Source organism: Taudactylus pleione, unplaced genomic scaffold, assembly GCF_031769625.1.
Source record: "Taudactylus pleione unplaced genomic scaffold, aTauple2 ptg002151l, whole genome shotgun sequence".
Classification (NCBI taxonomy): Eukaryota; Metazoa; Chordata; class Amphibia; order Anura; family Myobatrachidae; genus Taudactylus; species Taudactylus pleione.
The window spans coordinates 19,480-36,691 of NW_028286545.1; the positions used below are offsets into that span (position 1 = coordinate 19,480).

At 56.8% G+C, this 17,212-nt stretch overlaps 12 non-coding genes across 12 annotated transcripts; all 12 read left to right on the forward strand.

The window, feature by feature from the left end:
• Nucleotides 1-621: 621 nt before the first annotated feature.
• Nucleotides 622-785, forward strand: LOC148433710 (U1 spliceosomal RNA). Its single transcript, XR_015876833.1, has one exon. It is a non-coding gene; the product is annotated as a U1 spliceosomal RNA (small nuclear RNA).
• Nucleotides 786-2,057: 1,272 nt separating this feature from the next.
• Nucleotides 2,058-2,221, forward strand: LOC148433711 (U1 spliceosomal RNA). The gene has a single exon (XR_015876855.1). It is a non-coding gene; the product is annotated as a U1 spliceosomal RNA (small nuclear RNA).
• A 1,272-nt stretch (nucleotides 2,222-3,493) lies between these two features.
• On the forward strand, nucleotides 3,494-3,657 carry LOC148433712 (U1 spliceosomal RNA). The gene has a single exon (XR_015876834.1). It is a non-coding gene; the product is annotated as a U1 spliceosomal RNA (small nuclear RNA).
• A 1,260-nt stretch (nucleotides 3,658-4,917) lies between these two features.
• LOC148433713 (U1 spliceosomal RNA) lies at nucleotides 4,918-5,081 on the forward strand. Its single transcript, XR_015876835.1, has one exon. It is a non-coding gene; the product is annotated as a U1 spliceosomal RNA (small nuclear RNA).
• A 1,272-nt stretch (nucleotides 5,082-6,353) lies between these two features.
• On the forward strand, nucleotides 6,354-6,517 carry LOC148433714 (U1 spliceosomal RNA). The gene has a single exon (XR_015876836.1). It is a non-coding gene; the product is annotated as a U1 spliceosomal RNA (small nuclear RNA).
• A 1,272-nt stretch (nucleotides 6,518-7,789) lies between these two features.
• On the forward strand, nucleotides 7,790-7,953 carry LOC148433715 (U1 spliceosomal RNA). The gene has a single exon (XR_015876837.1). It is a non-coding gene; the product is annotated as a U1 spliceosomal RNA (small nuclear RNA).
• A 1,256-nt stretch (nucleotides 7,954-9,209) lies between these two features.
• Nucleotides 9,210-9,373, forward strand: LOC148433716 (U1 spliceosomal RNA). The gene has a single exon (XR_015876857.1). It is a non-coding gene; the product is annotated as a U1 spliceosomal RNA (small nuclear RNA).
• A 1,268-nt stretch (nucleotides 9,374-10,641) lies between these two features.
• LOC148433717 (U1 spliceosomal RNA) lies at nucleotides 10,642-10,805 on the forward strand. Its single transcript, XR_015876864.1, has one exon. It is a non-coding gene; the product is annotated as a U1 spliceosomal RNA (small nuclear RNA).
• A 1,272-nt stretch (nucleotides 10,806-12,077) lies between these two features.
• LOC148433718 (U1 spliceosomal RNA) lies at nucleotides 12,078-12,241 on the forward strand. Its single transcript, XR_015876838.1, has one exon. It is a non-coding gene; the product is annotated as a U1 spliceosomal RNA (small nuclear RNA).
• A 1,272-nt stretch (nucleotides 12,242-13,513) lies between these two features.
• LOC148433719 (U1 spliceosomal RNA) lies at nucleotides 13,514-13,677 on the forward strand. Its single transcript, XR_015876858.1, has one exon. It is a non-coding gene; the product is annotated as a U1 spliceosomal RNA (small nuclear RNA).
• A 1,272-nt stretch (nucleotides 13,678-14,949) lies between these two features.
• LOC148433720 (U1 spliceosomal RNA) lies at nucleotides 14,950-15,113 on the forward strand. Its single transcript, XR_015876839.1, has one exon. It is a non-coding gene; the product is annotated as a U1 spliceosomal RNA (small nuclear RNA).
• Nucleotides 15,114-16,385: 1,272 nt separating this feature from the next.
• Nucleotides 16,386-16,549, forward strand: LOC148433721 (U1 spliceosomal RNA). The gene has a single exon (XR_015876840.1). It is a non-coding gene; the product is annotated as a U1 spliceosomal RNA (small nuclear RNA).
• The last annotated feature ends 663 nt before the right edge of the window (nucleotides 16,550-17,212 follow it).

Consider the following 17,212-nt stretch of genomic DNA (forward strand, 5'->3'; position numbering starts at 1 on the left):
CCTTTCCCTCAGCGCCGCGCTCTGTCCTGACCTCTCCTCCTGTGTGTGCTTGCTGCATGCTTCCTTGCTGTTGTGCCATTCCAGCGTTCTTTGCGTAATCCCACCAATAGAGGGCGGTGCAGGACCCACACTTGTTTCACTTGCTTTGCAAAGCAGGCCTGGAGCTGTTGCACGGTCCAGCTGCTGCAAGAAATCAGCCTGAGTGCTTCAAGTGCTGTGGCTGCCCACCTTGATCCCCACGCAGGGCGGACTTGGGAGTCATCCAGACGGCACCCGTGAAAGCCCGCCGTGCCCCGCGCCCCCGGCACTTTTCCTGTTTCCTGTCCTTTTCCTTTCATACGCCGACGAGGCTCGCAGCCAGCTTTGGCCGACTGCTTGGATGACATCACCGTATGCAAATCCGTCTGCTGCAGTGTGCCCTGGGAATGCTTGCACTAGTTTGTGCGTATGTAGTTTGGGGGTGCTTCAGCAACAAGGCACCCTTCCAGGTGAAGAGATGTGGCCTCCCTGCAGTTGTTGACCTCAGCTGAGCGTTCGCTTCGCGCATGCTCCCCAGGTAAACCTCCTTCAGTTGACGGGGGTGTGCCCGAGCAGCGGGCCTCCCCAGCCCTAGTCCAACTCATACTTACCTGGCAGGGGAGATACCATGATCACGAAGGTGGTTCTCCCAGGGCGAGGCTCATCCATTGCACTCCGGGTGTGCTGACCCCTGCGATTTCCCCAAATGCGGGAAACTCGACTGCATAATTTGTGGTAGTGGGGGACTGCGTTCGCGCTTTCCCCTGATCATCTCTGGTAAAAATCAGCTTGGTTTTGTTTGAAAGCGTCTGTGTGTCTGCTGTGCTGGTGTCAACTCTGAAGCTTTGCTGGATGTGTCCACCCCCTCCCTTCTTTGCCCCGGGGATTGGACATTGAAAGGGAACGTTGCTAGTACTACTAGCCCCATGGTTTTAGCATTGCTCACAAAACATTGTTTGGGCCTAAGCATCGGTTCCGGGACCGATGTTTCTCTGGCCTTTTCTACTTAAGCATGTAACACACTAACTAGTACATTTCACCCGTGCGCAGCGGGACTCAAGACGCTTGCGCAGACCACCAATAACCGCTCTCCACTGCGTAACCTCTGCGTTGCGTCCGTCTCTCAATCAGGCCCTCGGTCTCTTAGGTTGTGAGCACCAGACACGAAGAGAGCCAGCCGGCAGCCCAAAGTACCGCACGGTGAGTGCAGCTGCCAGCAAGCCTGCGCAGCCGCACGGCGCCCCACACAAAGACAACGTTGAGGGGGAAGCCTAGCAATGGGGAGGGAGCATCGGATGCTCCCTCACCATCGCGGGGTTAAGCGTCAAACATCGGAACCACCTGACCGATGGTTCCGGCGAAACATCAAATGATTCCCCTCCCTACTTGGCCCCTGCGCCCTGTAAACTGCGCTTCCACCTTTCCCTCAGCGCCGCGCTCTGTCCTGACCTCTCCTCCTGTGTGTGCTTGCTGCATGCTTCCTTGCTGTTGTGCCATTCCAGCGTTCTTTGCGTAATCCCACCAATAGAGGGCGGTGCAGGACCCACACTTGTTTCACTTGCTTTGCAAAGCAGGCCTGGAGCTGTTGCACGGTCCAGCTGCTGCAAGAAATCAGCCTGAGTGCTTCAAGTGCTGTGGCTGCCCACCTTGATCCCCACGCAGGGCGGACTTGGGAGTCATCCAGACGGCACCCGTGAAAGCCCGCCGTGCCCCGCGCCCCCGGCACTTTTCCTGTTTCCTGTCCTTTTCCTTTCATACGCCGACGAGGCTCGCAGCCAGCTTTGGCCGACTGCTTGGATGACATCACCGTATGCAAATCCGTCTGCTGCAGTGTGCCCTGGGAATGCTTGCACTAGTTTGTGCGTATGTAGTTTGGGGGTGCTTCAGCAACAAGGCACCCTTCCAGGTGAAGAGATGTGGCCTCCCTGCAGTTGTTGACCTCAGCTGAGAGTTCGCTTCGCGCATGCTCCCCAGGTAAACCTCCTTCAGTTGACGGGGGTGTGCCCGAGCAGCGGGCCTCCCCAGCCCTAGTCCAACTCATACTTACCTGGCAGGGGAGATACCATGATCACGAAGGTGGTTCTCCCAGGACGAGGCTCATCCATTGCACTCCGGGTGTGCTGACCCCTGCGATTTCCCCAAATGCGGGAAACTCGACTGCATAATTTGTGGTAGTGGGGGACTGCGTTCGCGCTTTCCCCTGATCATCTCTGGTAAAAATCAGCTTGGTTTTGTTTGAAAGCGTCTGTGTGTCTGCTGTGCTGGTGTCAACTCTGAAGCTTTGCTGGATGTGTCCACCCCCTCCCTTCTTTGCCCCGGGGATTGGACATTGAAAGGGAACGTTGCTAGTACTACTAGCCCCATGGTTTTAGCATTGCTCACAAAACATTGTTTGGGCCTAAGCATCGGTTCCGGGACCGATGTTTCTCTGGCCTTTTCTACTTAAGCATGTAACACACTAACTAGTACATTTCACCCGTGCGCAGCGGGACTCAAGACGCTTGCGCAGACCACCAATAACCGCTCTCCACTGCGTAACCTCTGCGTTGCGTCCGTCTCTCAATCAGGCCCTCGGTCTCTTAGGTTGTGAGCACCAGACACGAAGAGAGCCAGCCGGCAGCCCAAAGTACCGCACGGTGAGTGCAGCTGCCAGCAAGCCTGCGCAGCCGCACGGCGCCCCACACAAAGACAACGTTGAGGGGGAAGCCTAGCAATGGGGAGGGAGCATCGGATGCTCCCTCACCATCGCGGGGTTAAGCGTCAAACATCGGAACCACCTGACCGATGGTTCCGGCGAAACATCAAATGATTCCCCTCCCTACTTGGCCCCTGCGCCCTGTAAACTGCGCTTCCACCTTTCCCTCAGCGCCGCGCTCTGTCCTGACCTCTCCTCCTGTGTGTGCTTGCTGCATGCTTCCTTGCTGTTGTGCCATTCCAGCGTTCTTTGCGTAATCCCACCAATAGAGGGCGGTGCAGGACCCACACTTGTTTCACTTGCTTTGCAAAGCAGGCCTGGAGCTGTTGCACGGTCCAGCTGCTGCAAGAAATCAGCCTGAGTGCTTCAAGTGCTGTGGCTGCCCACCTTGATCCCCACGCAGGGCGGACTTGGGAGTCATCCAGACGGCACCCGTGAAAGCCCGCCGTGCCCCGCGCCCCCGGCACTTTTCCTGTTTCCTGTCCTTTTCCTTTCATACGCCGACGAGGCTCGCAGCCAGCTTTGGCCGACTGCTTGGATGACATCACCGTATGCAAATCCGTCTGCTGCAGTGTGCCCTGGGAATGCTTGCACTAGTTTGTGCGTATGTAGTTTGGGGGTGCTTCAGCAACAAGGCACCCTTCCAGGTGAAGAGATGTGGCCTCCCTGCAGTTGTTGACCTCAGCTGAGAGTTCGCTTCGCGCATGCTCCCCAGGTAAACCTCCTTCAGTTGACGGGGGTGTGCCCGAGCAGCGGGCCTCCCCAGCCCTAGTCCAACTCATACTTACCTGGCAGGGGAGATACCATGATCACGAAGGTGGTTCTCCCAGGGCGAGGCTCATCCATTGCACTCCGGGTGTGCTGACCCCTGCGATTTCCCCAAATGCGGGAAACTCGACTGCATAATTTGTGGTAGTGGGGGACTGCGTTCGCGCTTTCCCCTGATCATCTCTGGTAAAAATCAGCTTGGTTTTGTTTGAAAGCGTCTGTGTGTCTGCTGTGCTGGTGTCAACTCTGAAGCTTTGCTGGATGTGTCCACCCCCTCCCTTCTTTGCCCCGGGGATTGGACATTGAAAGGGAACGTTGCTAGTACTACTAGCCCCATGGTTTTAGCATTGCTCACAAAACATTGTTTGGGCCTAAGCATCGGTTCCGGGACCGATGTTTCTCTGGCCTTTTCTACTTAAGCATGTAACACACTAACTAGTACATTTCACCCGTGCGCAGCGGGACTCAAGACGCTTGCGCAGACCACCAATAACCGCTCTCCACTGCGTAACCTCTGCGTTGCGTCCGTCTCTCAATCAGGCCCTCGGTCTCTTAGGTTGTGAGCACCAGACACGAAGAGAGCCAGCCGGCAGCCCAAAGTACCGCACGGTGAGTGCAGCTGCCAGCAAGCACGGCGCCCCACACAAAGACAACGTTGAGGGGGAAGCCTAGCAATGGGGAGGGAGCATCGGATGCTCCCTCACCATCGCGGGGTTAAGCGTCAAACATCGGAACCACCTGACCGATGGTTCCGGCGAAACATCAAATGATTCCCCTCCCTACCTGGCCCCTGCGCCCTGTAAACTGCGCTTCCACCTTTCCCTCAGCGCCGCGCTCTGTCCTGACCTCTCCTCCTGTGTGTGCTTGCTGCATGCTTCCTTGCTGTTGTGCCATTCCAGCGTTCTTTGCGTAATCCCACCAATAGAGGGCGGTGCAGGACCCACACTTGTTTCACTTGCTTTGCAAAGCAGGCCTGGAGCTGTTGCACGGTCCAGCTGCTGCAAGAAATCAGCCTGAGTGCTTCAAGTGCTGTGGCTGCCCACCTTGATCCCCACGCAGGGCGGACTTGGGAGTCATCCAGACGGCACCCGTGAAAGCCCGCCGTGCCCCGCGCCCCCGGCACTTTTCCTGTTTCCTGTCCTTTTCCTTTCATACGCCGACGAGGCTCGCAGCCAGCTTTGGCCGACTGCTTGGATGACATCACCGTATGCAAATCCGTCTGCTGCAGTGTGCCCTGGGAATGCTTGCACTAGTTTGTGCGTATGTAGTTTGGGGGTGCTTCAGCAACAAGGCACCCTTCCAGGTGAAGAGATGTGGCCTCCCTGCAGTTGTTGACCTCAGCTGAGAGTTCGCTTCGCGCATGCTCCCCAGGTAAACCTCCTTCAGTTGACGGGGGTGTGCCCGAGCAGCGGGCCTCCCCAGCCCTAGTCCAACTCATACTTACCTGGCAGGGGAGATACCATGATCACGAAGGTGGTTCTCCCAGGGCGAGGCTCATCCATTGCACTCCGGGTGTGCTGACCCCTGCGATTTCCCCAAATGCGGGAAACTCGACTGCATAATTTGTGGTAGTGGGGGACTGCGTTCGCGCTTTCCCCTGATCATCTCTGGTAAAAATCAGCTTGGTTTTGTTTGAAAGCGTCTGTGTGTCTGCTGTGCTGGTGTCAACTCTGAAGCTTTGCTGGATGTGTCCACCCCCTCCCTTCTTTGCCCCGGGGATTGGACATTGAAAGGGAACGTTGCTAGTACTACTAGCCCCATGGTTTTAGCATTGCTCACAAAACATTGTTTGGGCCTAAGCATCGGTTCCGGGACCGATGTTTCTCTGGCCTTTTCTACTTAAGCATGTAACACACTAACTAGTACATTTCACCCGTGCGCAGCGGGACTCAAGACGCTTGCGCAGACCACCAATAACCGCTCTCCACTGCGTAACCTCTGCGTTGCGTCCGTCTCTCAATCAGGCCCTCGGTCTCTTAGGTTGTGAGCACCAGACACGAAGAGAGCCAGCCGGCAGCCCAAAGTACCGCACGGTGAGTGCAGCTGCCAGCAAGCCTGCGCAGCCGCACGGCGCCCCACACAAAGACAACGTTGAGGGGGAAGCCTAGCAATGGGGAGGGAGCATCGGATGCTCCCTCACCATCGCGGGGTTAAGCGTCAAACATCGGAACCACCTGACCGATGGTTCCGGCGAAACATCAAATGATTCCCCTCCCTACTTGGCCCCTGCGCCCTGTAAACTGCGCTTCCACCTTTCCCTCAGCGCCGCGCTCTGTCCTGACCTCTCCTCCTGTGTGTGCTTGCTGCATGCTTCCTTGCTGTTGTGCCATTCCAGCGTTCTTTGCGTAATCCCACCAATAGAGGGCGGTGCAGGACCCACACTTGTTTCACTTGCTTTGCAAAGCAGGCCTGGAGCTGTTGCACGGTCCAGCTGCTGCAAGAAATCAGCCTGAGTGCTTCAAGTGCTGTGGCTGCCCACCTTGATCCCCACGCAGGGCGGACTTGGGAGTCATCCAGACGGCACCCGTGAAAGCCCGCCGTGCCCCGCGCCCCCGGCACTTTTCCTGTTTCCTGTCCTTTTCCTTTCATACGCCGACGAGGCTCGCAGCCAGCTTTGGCCGACTGCTTGGATGACATCACCGTATGCAAATCCGTCTGCTGCAGTGTGCCCTGGGAATGCTTGCACTAGTTTGTGCGTATGTAGTTTGGGGGTGCTTCAGCAACAAGGCACCCTTCCAGGTGAAGAGATGTGGCCTCCCTGCAGTTGTTGACCTCAGCTGAGAGTTCGCTTCGCGCATGCTCCCCAGGTAAACCTCCTTCAGTTGACGGGGGTGTGCCCGAGCAGCGGGCCTCCCCAGCCCTAGTCCAACTCATACTTACCTGGCAGGGGAGATACCATGATCACGAAGGTGGTTCTCCCAGGGCGAGGCTCATCCATTGCACTCCGGGTGTGCTGACCCCTGCGATTTCCCCAAATGCGGGAAACTCGACTGCATAATTTGTGGTAGTGGGGGACTGCGTTCGCGCTTTCCCCTGATCATCTCTGGTAAAAATCAGCTTGGTTTTGTTTGAAAGCGTCTGTGTGTCTGCTGTGCTGGTGTCAACTCTGAAGCTTTGCTGGATGTGTCCACCCCCTCCCTTCTTTGCCCCGGGGATTGGACATTGAAAGGGAACGTTGCTAGTACTACTAGCCCCATGGTTTTAGCATTGCTCACAAAACATTGTTTGGGCCTAAGCATCGGTTCCGGGACCGATGTTTCTCTGGCCTTTTCTACTTAAGCATGTAACACACTAACTAGTACATTTCACCCATGCGCAGCGGGACTCAAGACGCTTGCGCAGACCACCAATAACCGCTCTCCACTGCGTAACCTCTGCGTTGCGTCCGTCTCTCAATCAGGCCCTCGGTCTCTTAGGTTGTGAGCACCAGACACGAAGAGAGCCAGCCGGCAGCCCAAAGTACCGCACGGTGAGTGCAGCTGCCAGCAAGCCTGCGCAGCCGCACGGCGCCCCACACAAAGACAACGTTGAGGGGGAAGCCTAGCAATGGGGAGGGAGCATCGGATGCTCCCTCACCATCGCGGGGTTAAGCGTCAAACATCGGAACCACCTGACCGATGGTTCCGGCGAAACATCAAATGATTCCCCTCCCTACTTGGCCCCTGCGCCCTGTAAACTGCGCTTCCACCTTTCCCTCAGCGCCGCGCTCTGTCCTGACCTCTCCTCCTGTGTGTGCTTGCTGCATGCTTCCTTGCTGTTGTGCCATTCCAGCGTTCTTTGCGTAATCCCACCAATAGAGGGCGGTGCAGGACCCACACTTGTTTCACTTGCTTTGCAAAGCAGGCCTGGAGCTGTTGCACGGTCCAGCTGCTGCAAGAAATCAGCCTGAGTGCTTCAAGTGCTGTGGCTGCCCACCTTGATCCCCACGCAGGGCGGACTTGGGAGTCATCCAGACGGCACCCGTGAAAGCCCGCCGTGCCCCGCGCCCCCGGCACTTTTCCTGTTTCCTGTCCTTTTCCTTTCATACGCCGACGAGGCTCGCAGCCAGCTTTGGCCGACTGCTTGGATGACATCACCGTATGCAAATCCGTCTGCTGCAGTGTGCCCTGGGAATGCTTGCACTAGTTTGTGCGTATGTAGTTTGGGGGTGCTTCAGCAACAAGGCACCCTTCCAGGTGAAGAGATGTGGCCTCCCTGCAGTTGTTGACCTCAGCTGAGAGTTCGCTTCGCGCATGCTCCCCAGGTAAACCTCCTTCAGTTGACGGGGGTGTGCCCGAGCAGCGGGCCTCCCCAGCCCTAGTCCAACTCATACTTACCTGGCAGGGGAGATACCATGATCACGAAGGTGGTTCTCCCAGGGCGAGGCTCATCCATTGCACTCCGGGTGTGCTGACCCCTGCGATTTCCCCAAATGCGGGAAACTCGACTGCATAATTTGTGGTAGTGGGGGACTGCGTTCGCGCTTTCCCCTGATCATCTCTGGTAAAAATCAGCTTGGTTTTGTTTGAAAGCGTCTGTGTGTCTGCTGTGCTGGTGTCAACTCTGAAGCTTTGCTGGATGTGTCCACCCCCTCCCTTCTTTGCCCCGGGGATTGGACATTGAAAGGGAACGTTGCTAGTACTACTAGCCCCATGGTTTTAGCATTGCTCACAAAACATTGTTTGGGCCTAAGCATCGGTTCCGGGACCGATGTTTCTCTGGCCTTTTCTACTTAAGCATGTAACACACTAACTAGTACATTTCACCCGTGCGCAGCGGGACTCAAGACGCTTGCGCAGACCACCAATAACCGCTCTCCACTGCGTAACCTCTGCGTTGCGTCCGTCTCTCAATCAGGCCCTCGGTCTCTTAGGTTGTGAGCACCAGACACGAAGAGAGCCAGCCGGCAGCCCAAAGTACCGCACGGTGAGTGCAGCTGCCAGCAAGCACGGCGCCCCACACAAAGACAACGTTGAGGGGGAAGCCTAGCAATGGGGAGGGAGCATCGGATGCTCCCTCACCATCGCGGGGTTAAGCGTCAAACATCGGAACCACCTGACCGATGGTTCCGGCGAAACATCAAATGATTCCCCTCCCTACCTGGCCCCTGCGCCCTGTAAACTGCGCTTCCACCTTTCCCTCAGCGCCGCGCTCTGTCCTGACCTCTCCTCCTGTGTGTGCTTGCTGCATGCTTCCTTGCTGTTGTGCCATTCCAGCGTTCTTTGCGTAATCCCACCAATAGAGGGCGGTGCAGGACCCACACTTGTTTCACTTGCTTTGCAAAGCAGGCCTGGAGCTGTTGCACGGTCCAGCTGCTGCAAGAAATCAGCCTGAGTGCTTCAAGTGCTGTGGCTGCCCACCTTGATCCCCACGCAGGGCGGACTTGGGAGTCATCCAGACGGCACCCGTGAAAGCCCGCCGTGCCCCGCGCCCCCGGCACTTTTCCTGTTTCCTGTCCTTTTCCTTTCATACGCCGACGAGGCTCGCAGCCAGCTTTGGCCGACTGGATGACATCACCGTATGCAAATCCGTCTGCTGCAGTGTGCCCTGGGAATGCTTGCACTAGTTTGTGCGTATGTAGTTTGGGGGTGCTTCAGCAACAAGGCACCCTTCCAGGTGAAGAGATGTGGCCTCCCTGCAGTTGTTGACCTCAGCTGAGAGTTCGCTTCGCGCATGCTCCCCAGGTAAACCTCCTTCAGTTGACGGGGGTGTGCCCGAGCAGCGGGCCTCCCCAGCCCTAGTCCAACTCATACTTACCTGGCAGGGGAGATACCATGATCACGAAGGTGGTTCTCCCAGGGCGAGGCTCATCCATTGCACTCCGGGTGTGCTGACCCCTGCGATTTCCCCAAATGCGGGAAACTCGACTGCATAATTTGGGGTAGTGGGGGACTGCGTTCGCGCTTTCCCCTGATCATCTCTGGTAAAAATCAGCTTGGTTTTGTTTGAAAGCGTCTGTGTGTCTGCTGTGCTGGTGTCAACTCTGAAGCTTTGCTGGATGTGTCCACCCCCTCCCTTCTTTGCCCCGGGGATTGGACATTGAAAGGGAACGTTGCTAGTACTACTAGCCCCATGGTTTTAGCATTGCTCACAAAACATTGTTTGGGCCTAAGCATCGGTTCCGGGACCGATGTTTCTCTGGCCTTTTCTACTTAAGCATGTAACACACTAACTAGTACATTTCACCCGTGCGCAGCGGGACTCAAGACGCTTGCGCAGACCACCAATAACCGCTCTCCACTGCGTAACCTCTGCGTTGCGTCCGTCTCTCATTCAGGCCCTCGGTCTCTTAGGTTGTGAGCACCAGACACGAAGAGAGCCAGCCGGCAGCCCAAAGTACCGCACGGTGAGTGCAGCTGCCAGCAAGCCTGCGCAGCCGCACGGCGCCCCACACAAAGACAACGTTGAGGGGGAAGCCTAGCAATGGGGAGGGAGCATCGGATGCTCCCTCACCATCGCGGGGTTAAGCGTCAAACATCGGAACCACCTGACCGATGGTTCCGGCGAAACATCAAATGATTCCCCTCCCTACTTGGCCCCTGCGCCCTGTAAACTGCGCTTCCACCTTTCCCTCAGCGCCGCGCTCTGTCCTGACCTCTCCTCCTGTGTGTGCTTGCTGCATGCTTCCTTGCTGTTGTGCCATTCCAGCGTTCTTTGCGTAATCCCACCAATAGAGGGCGGTGCAGGACCCACACTTGTTTCACTTGCTTTGCAAAGCAGGCCTGGAGCTGTTGCACGGTCCAGCTGCTGCAAGAAATCAGCCTGAGTGCTTCAAGTGCTGTGGCTGCCCACCTTGATCCCCACGCAGGGCGGACTTGGGAGTCATCCAGACGGCACCCGTGAAAGCCCGCCGTGCCCCGCGCCCCCGGCACTTTTCCTGTTTCCTGTCCTTTTCCTTTCATACGCCGACGAGGCTCGCAGCCAGCTTTGGCCGACTGGATGACATCACCGTATGCAAATCCGTCTGCTGCAGTGTGCCCTGGGAATGCTTGCACTAGTTTGTGCGTATGTAGTTTGGGGGTGCTTCAGCAACAAGGCACCCTTCCAGGTGAAGAGATGTGGCCTCCCTGCAGTTGTTGACCTCAGCTGAGAGTTCGCTTCGCGCATGCTCCCCAGGTAAACCTCCTTCAGTTGACGGGGGTGTGCCCGAGCAGCGGGCCTCCCCAGCCCTAGTCCAACTCATACTTACCTGGCAGGGGAGATACCATGATCACGAAGGTGGTTCTCCCAGGGCGAGGCTCATCCATTGCACTCCGGGTGTGCTGACCCCTGCGATTTCACCAAATGCGGGAAACTCGACTGCATAATTTGGGGTAGTGGGGGACTGCGTTCGCGCTTTCCCCTGATCATCTCTGGTAAAAATCAGCTTGGTTTTGTTTGAAAGCGTCTGTGTGTCTGCTGTGCTGGTGTCAACTCTGAAGCTTTGCTGGATGTGTCCACCCCCTCCCTTCTTTGCCCCGGGGATTGGACATTGAAAGGGAACGTTGCTAGTACTACTAGCCCCATGGTTTTAGCATTGCTCACAAAACATTGTTTGGGCCTAAGCATCGGTTCCGGGACCGATGTTTCTCTGGCCTTTTCTACTTAAGCATGTAACACACTAACTAGTACATTTCACCCGTGCGCAGCGGGACTCAAGACGCTTGCGCAGACCACCAATAACCGCTCTCCACTGCGTAACCTCTGCGTTGCGTCCGTCTCTCATTCAGGCCCTCGGTCTCTTAGGTTGTGAGCACCAGACACGAAGAGAGCCAGCCGGCAGCCCAAAGTACCGCACGGTGAGTGCAGCTGCCAGCAAGCCTGCGCAGCCGCACGGCGCCCCACACAAAGACAACGTTGAGGGGGAAGCCTAGCAATGGGGAGGGAGCATCGGATGCTCCCTCACCATCGCGGGGTTAAGCGTCAAACATCGGAACCACCTGACCGATGGTTCCGGCGAAACATCAAATGATTCCCCTCCCTACTTGGCCCCTGCGCCCTGTAAACTGCGCTTCCACCTTTCCCTCAGCGCCGCGCTCTGTCCTGACCTCTCCTCCTGTGTGTGCTTGCTGCATGCTTCCTTGCTGTTGTGCCATTCCAGCGTTCTTTGCGTAATCCCACCAATAGAGGGCGGTGCAGGACCCACACTTGTTTCACTTGCTTTGCAAAGCAGGCCTGGAGCTGTTGCACGGTCCAGCTGCTGCAAGAAATCAGCCTGAGTGCTTCAAGTGCTGTGGCTGCCCACCTTGATCCCCACGCAGGGCGGACTTGGGAGTCATCCAGACGGCACCCGTGAAAGCCCGCCGTGCCCCGCGCCCCCGGCACTTTTCCTGTTTCCTGTCCTTTTCCTTTCATACGCCGACGAGGCTCGCAGCCAGCTTTGGCCGACTGCTTGGATGACATCACCGTATGCAAATCCGTCTGCTGCAGTGTGCCCTGGGAATGCTTGCACTAGTTTGTGCGTATGTAGTTTGGGGGTGCTTCAGCAACAAGGCACCCTTCCAGGTGAAGAGATGTGGCCTCCCTGCAGTTGTTGACCTCAGCTGAGAGTTCGCTTCGCGCATGCTCCCCAGGTAAACCTCCTTCAGTTGACGGGGGTGTGCCCGAGCAGCGGGCCTCCCCAGCCCTAGTCCAACTCATACTTACCTGGCAGGGGAGATACCATGATCACGAAGGTGGTTCTCCCAGGGCGAGGCTCATCCATTGCACTCCGGGTGTGCTGACCCCTGCGATTTCCCCAAATGCGGGAAACTCGACTGCATAATTTGTGGTAGTGGGGGACTGCGTTCGCGCTTTCCCCTGATCATCTCTGGTAAAAATCAGCTTGGTTTTGTTTGAAAGCGTCTGTGTGTCTGCTGTGCTGGTGTCAACTCTGAAGCTTTGCTGGATGTGTCCACCCCCTCCCTTCTTTGCCCCGGGGATTGGACATTGAAAGGGAACGTTGCTAGTACTACTAGCCCCATGGTTTTAGCATTGCTCACAAAACATTGTTTGGGCCTAAGCATCGGTTCCGGGACCGATGTTTCTCTGGCCTTTTCTACTTAAGCATGTAACACACTAACTAGTACATTTCACCCGTGCGCAGCGGGACTCAAGACGCTTGCGCAGACCACCAATAACCGCTCTCCACTGCGTAACCTCTGCGTTGCGTCCGTCTCTCAATCAGGCCCTCGGTCTCTTAGGTTGTGAGCACCAGACACGAAGAGAGCCAGCCGGCAGCCCAAAGTACCGCACGGTGAGTGCAGCTGCCAGCAAGCCTGCGCAGCCGCACGGCGCCCCACACAAAGACAACGTTGAGGGGGAAGCCTAGCAATGGGGAGGGAGCATCGGATGCTCCCTCACCATCGCGGGGTTAAGCGTCAAACATCGGAACCACCTGACCGATGGTTCCGGCGAAACATCAAATGATTCCCCTCCCTACTTGGCCCCTGCGCCCTGTAAACTGCGCTTCCACCTTTCCCTCAGCGCCGCGCTCTGTCCTGACCTCTCCTCCTGTGTGTGCTTGCTGCATGCTTCCTTGCTGTTGTGCCATTCCAGCGTTCTTTGCGTAATCCCACCAATAGAGGGCGGTGCAGGACCCACACTTGTTTCACTTGCTTTGCAAAGCAGGCCTGGAGCTGTTGCACGGTCCAGCTGCTGCAAGAAATCAGCCTGAGTGCTTCAAGTGCTGTGGCTGCCCACCTTGATCCCCACGCAGGGCGGACTTGGGAGTCATCCAGACGGCACCCGTGAAAGCCCGCCGTGCCCCGCGCCCCCGGCACTTTTCCTGTTTCCTGTCCTTTTCCTTTCATACGCCGACGAGGCTCGCAGCCAGCTTTGGCCGACTGCTTGGATGACATCACCGTATGCAAATCCGTCTGCTGCAGTGTGCCCTGGGAATGCTTGCACTAGTTTGTGCGTATGTAGTTTGGGGGTGCTTCAGCAACAAGGCACCCTTCCAGGTGAAGAGATGTGGCCTCCCTGCAGTTGTTGACCTCAGCTGAGAGTTCGCTTCGCGCATGCTCCCCAGGTAAACCTCCTTCAGTTGACGGGGGTGTGCCCGAGCAGCGGGCCTCCCCAGCCCTAGTCCAACTCATACTTACCTGGCAGGGGAGATACCATGATCACGAAGGTGGTTCTCCCAGGGCGAGGCTCATCCATTGCACTCCGGGTGTGCTGACCCCTGCGATTTCCCCAAATGCGGGAAACTCGACTGCATAATTTGGGGTAGTGGGGGACTGCGTTCGCGCTTTCCCCTGATCATCTCTGGTAAAAATCAGCTTGGTTTTGTTTGAAAGCGTCTGTGTGTCTGCTGTGCTGGTGTCAACTCTGAAGCTTTGCTGGATGTGTCCACCCCCTCCCTTCTTTGCCCCGGGGATTGGACATTGAAAGGGAACGTTGCTAGTACTACTAGCCCCATGGTTTTAGCATTGCTCACAAAACATTGTTTGGGCCTAAGCATCGGTTCCGGGACCGATGTTTCTCTGGCCTTTTCTACTTAAGCATGTAACACACTAACTAGTACATTTCACCCGTGCGCAGCGGGACTCAAGACGCTTGCGCAGACCACCAATAACCGCTCTCCACTGCGTAACCTCTGCGTTGCGTCCGTCTCTCAATCAGGCCCTCGGTCTCTTAGGTTGTGAGCACCAGACACGAAGAGAGCCAGCCGGCAGCCCAAAGTACCGCACGGTGAGTGCAGCTGCCAGCAAGCCTGCGCAGCCGCACGGCGCCCCACACAAAGACAACGTTGAGGGGGAAGCCTAGCAATGGGGAGGGAGCATCGGATGCTCCCTCACCATCGCGGGGTTAAGCGTCAAACATCGGAACCACCTGACCGATGGTTCCGGCGAAACATCAAATGATTCCCCTCCCTACTTGGCCCCTGCGCCCTGTAAACTGCGCTTCCACCTTTCCCTCAGCGCCGCGCTCTGTCCTGACCTCTCCTCCTGTGTGTGCTTGCTGCATGCTTCCTTGCTGTTGTGCCATTCCAGCGTTCTTTGCGTAATCCCACCAATAGAGGGCGGTGCAGGACCCACACTTGTTTCACTTGCTTTGCAAAGCAGGCCTGGAGCTGTTGCACGGTCCAGCTGCTGCAAGAAATCAGCCTGAGTGCTTCAAGTGCTGTGGCTGCCCACCTTGATCCCCACGCAGGGCGGACTTGGGAGTCATCCAGACGGCACCCGTGAAAGCCCGCCGTGCCCCGCGCCCCCGGCACTTTTCCTGTTTCCTGTCCTTTTCCTTTCATACGCCGACGAGGCTCGCAGCCAGCTTTGGCCGACTGCTTGGATGACATCACCGTATGCAAATCCGTCTGCTGCAGTGTGCCCTGGGAATGCTTGCACTAGTTTGTGCGTATGTAGTTTGGGGGTGCTTCAGCAACAAGGCACCCTTCCAGGTGAAGAGATGTGGCCTCCCTGCAGTTGTTGACCTCAGCTGAGAGTTCGCTTCGCGCATGCTCCCCAGGTAAACCTCCTTCAGTTGACGGGGGTGTGCCCGAGCAGCGGGCCTCCCCAGCCCTAGTCCAACTCATACTTACCTGGCAGGGGAGATACCATGATCACGAAGGTGGTTCTCCCAGGGCGAGGCTCATCCATTGCACTCCGGGTGTGCTGACCCCTGCGATTTCCCCAAATGCGGGAAACTCGACTGCATAATTTGTGGTAGTGGGGGACTGCGTTCGCGCTTTCCCCTGATCATCTCTGGTAAAAATCAGCTTGGTTTTGTTTGAAAGCGTCTGTGTGTCTGCTGTGCTGGTGTCAACTCTGAAGCTTTGCTGGATGTGTCCACCCCCTCCCTTCTTTGCCCCGGGGATTGGACATTGAAAGGGAACGTTGCTAGTACTACTAGCCCCATGGTTTTAGCATTGCTCACAAAACATTGTTTGGGCCTAAGCATCGGTTCCGGGACCGATGTTTCTCTGGCCTTTTCTACTTAAGCATGTAACACACTAACTAGTACATTTCACCCGTGCGCAGCGGGACTCAAGACGCTTGCGCAGACCACCAATAACCGCTCTCCACTGCGTAACCTCTGCGTTGCGTCCGTCTCTCAATCAGGCCCTCGGTCTCTTAGGTTGTGAGCACCAGACACGAAGAGAGCCAGCCGGCAGCCCAAAGTACCGCACGGTGAGTGCAGCTGCCAGCAAGCCTGCGCAGCCGCACGGCGCCCCACACAAAGACAACGTTGAGGGGGAAGCCTAGCAATGGGGAGGGAGCATCGGATGCTCCCTCACCATCGCGGGGTTAAGCGTCAAACATCGGAACCACCTGACCGATGGTTCCGGCGAAACATCAAATGATTCCCCTCCCTACTTGGCCCCTGCGCCCTGTAAACTGCGCTTCCACCTTTCCCTCAGCGCCGCGCTCTGTCCTGACCTCTCCTCCTGTGTGTGCTTGCTGCATGCTTCCTTGCTGTTGTGCCATTCCAGCGTTCTTTGCGTAATCCCACCAATAGAGGGCGGTGCAGGACCCACACTTGTTTCACTTGCTTTGCAAAGCAGGCCTGGAGCTGTTGCACGGTCCAGCTGCTGCAAGAAATCAGCCTGAGTGCTTCAAGTGCTGTGGCTGCCCACCTTGATCCCCACGCAGGGCGGACTTGGGAGTCATCCAGACGGCACCCGTGAAAGCCCGCCGTGCCCCGCGCCCCCGGCACTTTTCCTGTTTCCTGTCCTTTTCCTTTCATACGCCGACGAGGCTCGCAGCCAGCTTTGGCCGACTGCTTGGATGACATCACCGTATGCAAATCCGTCTGCTGCAGTGTGCCCTGGGAATGCTTGCACTAGTTTGTGCGTATGTAGTTTGGGGGTGCTTCAGCAACAAGGCACCCTTCCAGGTGAAGAGATGTGGCCTCCCTGCAGTTGTTGACCTCAGCTGAGAGTTCGCTTCGCGCATGCTCCCCAGGTAAACCTCCTTCAGTTGACGGGGGTGTGCCCGAGCAGCGGGCCTCCCCAGCCCTAGTCCAACTCATACTTACCTGGCAGGGGAGATACCATGATCACGAAGGTGGTTCTCCCAGGGCGAGGCTCATCCATTGCACTCCGGGTGTGCTGACCCCTGCGATTTCCCCAAATGCGGGAAACTCGACTGCATAATTTGTGGTAGTGGGGGACTGCGTTCGCGCTTTCCCCTGATCATCTCTGGTAAAAATCAGCTTGGTTTTGTTTGAAAGCGTCTGTGTGTCTGCTGTGCTGGTGTCAACTCTGAAGCTTTGCTGGATGTGTCCACCCCCTCCCTTCTTTGCCCCGGGGATTGGACATTGAAAGGGAACGTTGCTAGTACTACTAGCCCCATGGTTTTAGCATTGCTCACAAAACATTGTTTGGGCCTAAGCATCGGTTCCGGGACCGATGTTTCTCTGGCCTTTTCTACTTAAGCATGTAACACACTAACTAGTACATTTCACCCGTGCGCAGCGGGACTCAAGACGCTTGCGCAGACCACCAATAACCGCTCTCCACTGCGTAACCTCTGCGTTGCGTCCGTCTCTCATTCAGGCCCTCGGTCTCTTAGGTTGTGAGCACCAGACACGAAGAGAGCCAGCCGGCAGCCCAAAGTACCGCACGGTGAGTGCAGCTGCCAGCAAGCCTGCGCAGCCGCACGGCGCCCCACACAAAGACAACGTTGAGGGGGAAGCCTAGCAATGGGGAGGGAGCATCGGATGCTCCCTCACCATCGCGGGGTTAAGCGTCAAACATCGGAACCACCTGACCGATGGTTCCGGCGAAACATCAAATGATTCCCCTCCCTACTTGGCCCCTGCGCCCTGTAAACTGCGCTTCCACCTTTCCCTCAG